This window comes from Triticum dicoccoides, chromosome 6B (assembly GCF_002162155.2).
Source record: "Triticum dicoccoides isolate Atlit2015 ecotype Zavitan chromosome 6B, WEW_v2.0, whole genome shotgun sequence".
NCBI classification, from domain to species: Eukaryota; Viridiplantae; Streptophyta; class Magnoliopsida; order Poales; family Poaceae; genus Triticum; species Triticum dicoccoides.
Window position 1 is genome coordinate 549,256,240 of NC_041391.1, and position 8,637 is coordinate 549,264,876.

Consider the following 8,637-nt stretch of genomic DNA (forward strand, 5'->3'; position numbering starts at 1 on the left):
TGAATAAAAGACTAAAAGAAAAGAATAAAAAGAATCAAAGAGTTCATATTGATCTTATTGAAAGTAATGACTTCGCATAGAAAGATAATGATGATTAAAAGTTGTTGGGAGTTGGCAAATATAGCTTTGGTCATCGTTGCAATTAATAGGAAGTAATAAGGAAAGAGAGGTTTCACATATAGATATATTATCATTGACATCTTTTATGATTGGGAGCACTCATTAAAATATGACATGCTAAAGAGTTGAGGTTGGACAAGGAAGACAACATAATGAGTTATGTTTTCTTACATATGAGATAAAGTATGTTGTCATGGATTCTCTAACGTGTTGAGCTTGCCTTTCCCCCTCATGCTAGCCAAATTCTCAGCACCAAGTAGAAATAATACTTGTGCTTCCAAATACCCTTAAACTAGTTTTGCCATGAGAGTCAACCATATCTACCTATGGATTGAGTAAGATCCTTCAAGTAAGTTGTCATCGGTGCAAGCAATAAAAATTGCTCTCTAAATATGCATGACTTATTAGTGCAGAGAAAATAAGCTTTGTACGAACTTGTTGTGGAAGTAATAAAAGCGACGGACTGCATAATAAAGGTCCACATACAAGGGGCAATATAAAGTGATGTTCTTTTGCGTTAAGATTTTGTGCATCAACCCTAAACGCGCATGACAACCTCTGCTTCCCTCTATGAAGGGCCTATCTTTTATTGTTATCCTCTACCTTATGCAAGAGTCACGGTGATCTTCACCTTTCCTTTTTCATTTTATCCTTTGGCAAGCTCAGCATGTTGGAAAGAACATGATATATATATATATATCTAATTGGATGTAGGGGAGCATGAATTATTATTGTTGACATTACCCTTGAGGTAAAAGGTTGTGGGGCAAAACTATAAGCCCCTATCTTTCTTTGTGTCCGATGAAAACTCCGTAACCACAAGTATTGCGTGAGTGTTAGCAATTATGAAGGACTAAGTGATAGTTGAGTATGTGGACTTGCTTTTAAGCTCTGACATAGACTCTTTCCGATGTTATGATAAATTGCAATTGCTTCAGTGACTGAGGTTATAATTTGTTGGTGCTCAATAAGGTTTCTGATTCATACTTTTGCATTGAGAAAAGATCATCACTTGAACATAAGAAATCATATGACAAAATCTATATATGTTGCTGTTATGGAAATAATCATGATGCCTTCATGTCCGTATTAATTTTTATCGACGCCTCTACCTCTAAACATGAGGACACATTTATTGTTATCGGCTTTTCGCTTGAGGACAAGCAAGGTCTAAGCTTGGGGGAGTTGATACGTCCATTTTGCATCATGATTTTATATCAATATTTATTGCACTATGGGCTATTATTTCATGTTATGTCACAATACTTATGGCTATTCTCTCTTATTTTACAAGGTTTACATGAAGAGGGAGAATGCCGGCAGCTGGAATTCTGGGCTGGAAAAGGAGCAAATATTGGAGACCTATTCTGCGCAACTCCAAAAGTCCTGAAACTCCACGGAATATCTTAAAATAAATATAAAAAAAATCGTCACCAAAGATGAAGGCTAGGGGGCCCACACCCTGCTCACGAGGGTGGGGGCGCCCCCACCCTCCTGGGGCGCGCCCCCTACCTCGTGGGCCCCCTAGTGGCTCTCCGACGCCCATCTTCTCCTATATGAAGTCTTTCGATGAGAAAAAAATAGAAGGCAACCTTTCGGGACGAGACTCCGCCGCCACAACGCGGAACCTTGGCGGAACCAATCTAGGGCTCCGGCAGAGCTGTTCTGCCGGGGACACTTCCCTCCGGGAGGGGGAAATCATCACCAACGCTCCTCTCATCGGGAGAGGGCAATCTCCATCAACATCTTCACCAGCACCATCTCATCTCCAAACCCTAGTTCATCTCTTGTATCCAATTCTTGTCTCCAAGTTCGGGATTGGTGCTAGTAGTGTTGATTACTCCTTGTAGTTGATGCTAGTTGGTTTATTTGGTGGAAGATCATATGTTCAGATCCTTTATGCATATTATTACCCCTCTGATTATGAACATGAATATGCTTTGTGAGTAGTTAGGTTTGTTCCTGAGGACAAGGGAGAAGTCTTGCTATTAGTAGTCATGTGAATTTGGTATTCGTTCGATATTTTGATAAGATGTATGTTGTCTAGCCTCTAGTGGTGTTATGTTAACGTCGACTACATAACACTTCACCATTATTTGGGCCTAGAGGAAGGCATTGGGAAGTAATAAGTAGATGATGGGTTGCTAGAGTGACAGAAGCTTAAACCCTAGTTTATGCGTTGCTTCGTAAGGGGCTAATTTGGATCCATATGTTTCATGCTATGGTTAGGTTTACCTTAATACTTTTGTTGTAGTTGTGGATGCTTGCAATAGAGGTTAATCATAAGTGGGATGCTTGTTCAAGTAAGAACAGCACCCAAGCATCGGTCCACCCACATATCAAATTATCAAAGTACCAAACGCGAATCATATGAGCGTGATGAAAACTAGCTTGACGATATTCCCATGTGTCCTCGGGAGCGCTTTTCCTATATAAGAGTTTGTCCAGGCTTGTCCTTTGCTACAAAAAGGATTGGGCCACCTTGATGCACTTTATTTACTTTTATTACTTGTTGCTCGTTACAATTTATCTTATCACAAAACTATCTGTTACCACTTATTTCAGTACTTGCAGAGAATACCTTGCTGAAAACTGCTTATCATTTCCTTCTGCTCCTCGTTGGGTTCGACACTCTTACTTATCGAAAGGACTACGATAGATCCCCTATACTTGTGGGTCATCAAGACTCTTTTCTGGCGCCGTTGGCGGGGAGTGTAGTGCCTTTGGTAGGTGGAATTTGGTAAGGAAAAATTTATAGGTGTGCTGAAATTTTCTACCACTTGTTACTATGGAAAGTAATTCTCTGAGGGGCTTGTTAGGGGTATCTTCACCCCGTCCAGTAGAGCAAAGAGTTTCTCCTCAACCTACTGAACCTATTGAAAATGAAACTCCTTTTGAAATTCCTGCAGGTATGATGGAAAAACTGCTAGCTAACACTTTTACAGGAGATGGAACAAAGCATCCTGATGAACATCTACTCTATGTGGATGAAGTTTGTGGACTATTTAAGCTTGCAGGTATACCTGATGATGTTGTTAAGAAGAAGGCCTTCCCTTTATCTTTGAAGGGAGACGCATTGACATGGTACAGGCTATGTGATGATACGAGATCATGGAACTATAAAAGATTGAAATTGGAATTTCATCAAAAGTATTACCCTATGCATCTTGTTCATCGTGATCGCAATTATATATATAATTTTTGGCCTCGCGAAGGAGAAAGCATCGCTCAAGGTTGGGGAGGCTTAAATCAATGTTATATTCATGCCCCAATCATGAGCTCCCTAGAGAAGTAATTATTCAAAGTTTTTATGCTCGGCTTTCTGATAACAATCGCACCATGCTCGATACTTCCTGTGCCGGCTCTTTTATGATGAAGACTATTGAATTTAAATGGAATTTATTGGATAGAATTAAACGCAACTCTGAAGATTGGGACCTCGACGAAGGTAAGGAGTCAGGTATGACACCTAAGTTTGATTGTGTTAAATCTTTTATGGATACCGATATTTTCCGTAAGTTTAGGACTAAATATGGACTTGACTCTGAGATAGTAGCTTCTTTCTGTGAATCTATTGCTACCTATGTTGATGTCCCCAAGGAGAAGTGGTTTAAATATCATCCTCCCATAGAAGTAAAAGTAGATGCACCTATTAAAGTTGAAGAAAAGACTGTCACTTATAATGATCCTATTGTTCCCACTTCTTATGTTGAGAAACCACCTTTCCCTGTTAGAATGAAGGATCATGCTAAAGCTTCAACTATTGTTCGTAAAAGCAATATTAGAACTTATACACCTCCAAAGCAAGTTAAAGTAGAACCTAATATTGCTATTGTTAAAGATCTCTTGTCTGATAATATTGATGGGCATGTTATTCAATTCTGTGGTGAAACTGCTAGAATTGCTAAACCTTGTGCTAGAGATAAACATAGACCTGTGATAGGCGTGCCTGTTATTTCTGTTAAAATAGGAGATCATTATTATCATGGCTTATGTGATATGGGTGCTAGTGCTAGTGTTATCCCTATTACCTTGTATGAAGAAATTAAGCATGTAATTGCACCCGCTGAGATAGAAGATATTGATGTTACAATTAAACTTGCCAATAGAGATACTATATCTGCAATGGGAATTGTTAGAGATGTTGAAGTCTTGTGTGGAAAAACCAAATATCCCGCTGATTTTCTTGTTCTTGGTTCTCCACAAGATAGCTTTTGTCCCATTATATTTGGTAGACCCTTCTTGAATACTGTTAACGCTAAGATAGACTGCGAAAAGAATGTTGTTACTATTGGCTTGGATGATATGGTTCATGAGTTTAATTTCTCTAAATTTAGTGGAAAACTTGAGTATACCGCACGGTTCTTTGCTCCTCCTCAGGTCGTCGGCAACATTTATACGAGTAGTCAAATCACAAAGCCCCACCTTCCAGCAGTAATGAGCCGTCAAATCACAAAGGTCCTCGCCTCTCATGAAACCGACCAAGTGAGACTGCCCCGCCCACCATGGAACAAAACTAACAAGATGAAATTAAAGAAAAAAAGGCAATACATATAGAGAGCGCTCGTCGCCAAATTAGGCATATAGTACTTTTGAAAAAGCTAGTACGTGCTTAAATGGGATGCTAAATTCTATTAAAGAAATTAGCATACCTATTTAATTCTTGGGTTCTTATTATTTATGCCACTAGTTGTGTAGCACTACTCAGTTTTTCCATTAGAAGTTACAACTACTCAAAAATGCCATCGATCCATGAGATGCTTGCTCAAAAATGCAATTAGATATCTCAAAAATGCCATCATTCCCTTAGACGTTTGCTCAAAATGCCATTAGACATTGTTATTTTCACGTCAAACCCGTAGACCATGTTATATGACAAAATAAGCCGATTCTCACAATGATAAGTGTGGCCCCACTTGTCAGGAGTAACCAAGCGAACAATTTTTTACAGGAAAATAAGAACGATGTTGGGATCAAGTAGGCCCCACACTTTATTGTACTGTAGTGAGATAGAGGAAGAGCTGGCATGTTAGTCCATAGGTATTTATGTCATTATAACATGGCAAAAGATATTTGAGTCACAATAATGGTGTCCAGCACAACACACCCCTCAAATAAAACTAAGCACCCTGAACTTCTTTGACAAGTAAATTGCTGGCTATATGATGTTGGCAATATATATTGTACGTAGATAATGCGAAGAAATGAGTGGTAGTACTATACCAACTAAAGGATAAACTATACTAGTACGTACGTACTGAAGAGTTAAAGTAACAAGAAGGGACATAACATAGTTCTGCTGGGGGCTCAGCACAACACACCCCTCAAATAAAACTAAGCACCCCTGAAATTAACTAAGGAACTAATCCACTAGAAACTGCATTAGAACCACCATGAGCAACGACACTGCCACCTTACTCGGACGACTCATCCACGTGCTCGACTTTGTCCTTGTCCCTCGTCCTCTTGGCTGATACTTCTTTGCTTGAACTGCACACTTGACTCTTGCTCTTCATCCAACCCTTGTAGATATTGAAACAAATGTAGGCATCCATTGCAGTGTAGTGGATGTGGTCTATATCTAGTACATTCACTGCCATCCATGATGAAACTTGGGCGGAGGTTTCTTCAGTTTACTGTACGAAGGATGAACCATGGATCCTGCCAGGGTCAGCATTGAAGGCTGAGCACGGGAGGGCACCAGCCCATTCTTTTGGAGGTCGAAGGGCTCACCTACAACGAGGCCTATCCGACCCAGGACTGTTATGTCGTTCGTAAAGTCTACAGTGACGAATTTGACTAGGCCGCCTGCGAGGAAGTTCTTAAATTCCTCGCACTCAACGTCGGCATGGCATATGTGGTAGACCAAGCATAAGTTATGCACGCAAACCTGGATCATGGCAGGCTTCATCTTCTCTTCCTCCTTTAGATTCTTCTCTTTGTCCAGGGCTATGCTGTACTCAACATCTAGCCCAACAACCCACTCATCATTTGACTTTTTGAACATGCGTCTGAAGCGAGCAAGGCATCCTTTCACCATCGCGGAATAATGGGTGTAGATGACGTCGAACTCATCGCCGGTGATGGTTCTAACCTTGTACTCACTGCCGATCATGGATATTTGGGACGCCATGGATTTGGAAGGAGGGTTAGGATTAGTGGAACTGTCGTAATGTGAAAGGACGGGACGACTAGGAGCGAACTGCTGTAATGTTAAAGGACATCCGGGGACGAGTAGGAGCGAACTGCTAGCGGTTTTCTGATTGTAAAAATGCTGAGTGGGGCGTGCGAACGGTAGGGTAGTGGCTTGCCTGGTGGATAAATGGATTCATGCACAGTACTATGGGGGCCCAATTAGATGTCATGTCTACTCGACGCCCCATTAAATGGCTTCATGCATCTGCATGTTCGCACGTCAAGCATCTTGAAAATTAAAGGTGATACGAAGGTTTCCATGCTCCCATGATACGGGCTTCCGAGAGCCCTTGGATCTGAGATCGAATGGTTGCATGGTGTGATTCTAGACCTATGGGTGAATATCCTATCCTGGAGGGTTATTCTGCAAAGTTTCAGCAACTTAGCATGCGACCGTTTGATCTCAGATCCAAGGGCTGCCAGCAGCCCGAATCATGGTCGCACCTACCACGACCATCGCCTTGCTTGCGTAGTCGCGCCCTTGATATTTCACACGGTGCATTAGGCTATCTGATGTTGGCATGTCATACATAGCCATCACTTAGTCACTCATACAATAAGGTTAGCTATAAGGTTGGCTATAAGAGTTTGTTTACTTCTCTCTATCTCTTTCTTCATAGTATTTATTGCATTTGCCAAGGAGTGACCTCTTCCAATGAAATGGTGCTTAGATGAGGTGCTAAGGGCATTAAATGGCTTAGAAACTCAAGTCCCCAATGCATAGGTGCTTAGTTTTTTATTGATAAGGGCATCTCCAACAATTGTAAGATAGATGTTGGTAAATTTGCCACCTAGGACATAGTGATGATGTGGCATGTAATAAATGTGCAAAGAGAGCAAAGTTGTATGTAGATTAACCAACAACATTTTCACAAGCTCGAAGGTGAAATAGAGAGCATCACATTTATTTTCTCACCATCTATTGGATAACTTAGATACAACCTATTGGAGTAGTTGTATGCTAGCTTGTTGGTTGATGACATGGACATTTTACCAACAAGACTAACATACAACCTGTTGGAGATGCTCTAAGCTTGCTTCATTTAATTAGCTATAGACTCAAATTGTCTTTTCACCTAGGTACACGCGCTTAGCACCGTTTCTTCCTGGGGTCACCAAACTAGTCTCTCTCTTCTTAATTAACTTGCCACATCAGACTTTATGCCTATGTGGCAGGCTTAGCACCTATACGAGCAAGTACAATAGTGGGCTATAAGCCCGCTTACATGGAATTTTTGCATATAGGAGAAAGTGGAGGAGTAGGCTCTCATGCAAGAGCCAGCCTCTACACGTGCTGCTAGACAAAAGCATTTAATACAAGGAGAGAGATAGAGAGAAAGTGATAAAAACCTTATAGCCAACCCTATTGTATGACTAATAAATAATATTACTAACTTTTGATGACATGGCATGTTTATATACTCATGCAGCACCAACAACTAGCTATACTAACCATGCTCTACATGGTGGAGCATTGGGTGAGGCACCTGTATACCATGGAGGTGGTCAGGAATCGGGAGACTCACGCCGGTTGTAGCGCCGCAGTTAAAATGATATTGGCAAGTCAAATCACAGGGTTCCACCTATCCAGCAGTAACTCGCTGTCAAATCACATAGCCCTATGTTTGCAGCAACCTACTCCCTCATCTTCTCGCATCTCTGTCGAACCAACTAGGCGGAACTGCCACGCCTACCGCACGGGAAAAGCCCCACCCTCGACTTTTAAATTGTACGTTATAATTTTGTATCCATGGATTGCGCCATGGAGCAAAGCCTGAATATATAACGGTGGTACACATGTACGGAGTATACAGCACGCCCGTTGCATTCGCGTTGCACCCCAGACGGTCGGTCGGTATGGCACGCTGCTCTCCGAGTGGAACGTGCATCATACTGTGTTTGCACACACATGTGGGCCCGCAATTGAGAACCGACCATAGGCACACTCCCCGGCCTCGCAAGTCAGATGAGTTAATAGAAGAGAGAGTGTACACCCGTCAGTGGCTGGACGACCCCTGCATGACACGGAAGATCAGTTCGTCCATGCATGTGACCAGACTCCAGCAAACACGGCTGGATTGGCTATCGTTGACATATCATGCAGGCTGTGTTGTACAGGGCTGTAGTTCTAATGAGAAATCTAAAAAAAGGTTTCTTGTCATCTCACAATATTAGGTTTCATGTGCTTCGGATCACTACGAGGGTTAAACTGCAACAATTGAGTTCCTCCAAGGCACTTGTCATTGGGGGCACATGCACGAAGACTACTCGGCTGCCATCTAGGTCAAGCCAGCTATGTTAATTAGGACATCTATCGATGGA